Source organism: Nycticebus coucang, chromosome 19, assembly GCF_027406575.1.
Source record: "Nycticebus coucang isolate mNycCou1 chromosome 19, mNycCou1.pri, whole genome shotgun sequence".
Lineage (NCBI taxonomy): Eukaryota > Metazoa > Chordata > Mammalia > Primates > Lorisidae > Nycticebus > Nycticebus coucang.
The window spans coordinates 69,109,192-69,111,143 of NC_069798.1; the positions used below are offsets into that span (position 1 = coordinate 69,109,192).

General features: G+C 48.0%; 1 non-coding gene across 1 annotated transcript; it reads left to right on the forward strand.

The window, feature by feature from the left end:
* The first annotated feature begins 242 nt into the window (after positions 1-242).
* LOC128572170 (U6 spliceosomal RNA) lies at positions 243-350 on the forward strand. Its single transcript, XR_008376082.1, has one exon. It is a non-coding gene; the product is annotated as a U6 spliceosomal RNA (small nuclear RNA).
* The last annotated feature ends 1,602 nt before the right edge of the window (positions 351-1,952 follow it).

Genomic DNA, 1,952 nt, shown 5'->3' on the forward strand with positions numbered 1-1,952 from the left:
TGATGTCGTTTGTCTAAATGGTCTATGAAATGTCAGAAGTTGGAACTATAATCTACTGTCAGAGTTGGAAATTATCTGATAAGTTATTTTCATCCAAAATTCTCAGTTAGCTGAAAAAATATGTGTGGTCCTTCCTCCTAGCCAGTTAAACCATATACCATTTATGTATATTTTCTTTTCTGTTTTCTTTGTCTCGGAGTCACAAGAATTTTTTTTTTTGTCTTAAAAAAATTAGGCAAGTCCTGCTCGCCTTGGCAGCACATATACTAAAGTTGGAACCATATAGTGAAGATTAGCGTGGCCCCTGCGCAAAGATGACACGCAAAAAATTAGGCAAGTCCTCTGCATTAGAGTCCATTAACATTTCTTTTGTGTTTTCCATATCTGTTATTAAAATAAACTGATAAATGATTTCCTGGTCATTTATTATTCGAGAAAATAAAAAAAAAAACAGTGGCTTAATATCTTTTCATATTTTTTTTTCAGGTTCAACCAGTAGGGACCTCTGTGACTTTGTTGACTGACCGACTTCCTTGGTTTACAAGTACCACATTAGGAACAATTCTCCATTGATGTCACCTTTACTGGAGAAAAAGCCATCCTTCATGAGTGTGACGGGGAAGAAATCACAAACTCTGCAGGCAGAGGTTCAAGATCTCAAAGTTCAGCAAAGACCAGGCTTATAGTTGTTTCGTGTTTGCTGGAAACCTGTTGAAAAATGTCTCCTACCAGAGAAGCGTGAGTCCCTGTGTGATGGTTGTTTGAGGTTGTTCTCCTCACCTGGGCAGCATCTTGTGACAGCGACAGGCCCATCCTACATGTAAACCTCCTGCACTCACTACCTTGTCTTTAAGGAAGGAAGAAAACGTTCCCAACAGACGTTTGTTTATACATCTTGCATTTTATCTCACAAAAGCACCCTCCTGCTTCAAGGCTACCAGGAGCAGAGCCTACCCCAGGGAGATGGGAGGACCTGGACTGCTGGGCGCGGCGCGGGCCGCTGCGCCCAGCCCAGCCCTGGCCGCGGGCCGGCAGGTGGGTGCCCCGCGACTTTGGGCGCCATCCGGCGGTCAACGCAGGTCCGGGAGGGCCAGTCAGGCCACAGAGCTTCTCCAAATTCCTAGCTAGAAACATGGAGATTCCGTATTTTCTTTTTTTTTTTTTTTAAAGTCATGCAAATTTAATCTATAATACATAAGATAAAAAACAATTCCAGAGACATTAAAGTATGGGATAAAAAGTGGATTTTAAAACTGATCAATTACTAATTCAGTGTGTTTTGTTTACCTGTCTTTGGTGTTTCATAGTTTATTTTTAAACCATTTCATTTCTCTAAATTGATTCAAAGGAGACACACTTCTATCTGGAGCTCACCATCCCTGCCATCCGTGCACGTAGAAAATTAGAGACTCCAACAGACAGGAAGGCGGGACAGTCCCTTTAAAAAATCTGACCGGTTTGGCCACACACGCCTGGCAAACAGCGGCCTGGGAGACGCTCACGGTCACCGTGGGAGCGTGAAGGGTGCGGTCGCTGGCTGCTGGAGAATCGCCTCTCCCGCCCACAACCTGGCCAGGGGGGATGGCCCCTCCCCGACATCCGCAGGGTAGAGGGGACCAGGGGGCGGGACTGGCAGAGCCAGAGCAAGGGGCGCCCAGGGTGGGAGGGGCGCACAGGGTCCTGGGCCCCGCCCTCCAGGTTACTATGGCAACTGATTCCCGCTGGTTACCTCGGAGTGAGTCCTGGGGTATCAAGGAGCATGGGGTGAAATGCGTGGGCCGCGCCTGGAGCCCTCCTTTTGCGGGTGGTGGCGGCAACTCTAGGGAGCGGGAGCCCTGGAACCACACTGAGCTCGGCGCTGCACCCTGGGCGTTCTGAGCACCTGCTCCAGGCTGGGCATAGGGCTTTGCAAGGAAACAGGGGTCTTTCTGGGGAATGTGTGATCAGGTGTA